Below are 252 nucleotides of genomic sequence, written 5' to 3' on the forward strand. Positions count from 1 at the left end.
TTATACTCCACTACACTCCAGTGGGTGCCTTAGCTCTAAGGGGGCTCCACACACCAGCAGATCCTGTTGAGGAGCACTGAACATTGACCTCTACATCTCTACAGACTGTCTGTCTTTGAGGACCTGTAAGCATCAGCTAGATGTTTTGTAGTCCTTATGGTTGATAATATAATAGCTAAGAAGTTGTAAGATTGCTGGAAGTTGCCTCAGACATTGGGAATTACATATAGAGTGCCTATTAGGATGCACCAA

Source organism: Morone saxatilis, unplaced genomic scaffold, assembly GCF_004916995.1.
Source record: "Morone saxatilis isolate NCDOM2014 unplaced genomic scaffold, NCSU_SB_2.0 Contig24, whole genome shotgun sequence".
NCBI classification, from domain to species: Eukaryota; Metazoa; Chordata; class Actinopteri; family Moronidae; genus Morone; species Morone saxatilis.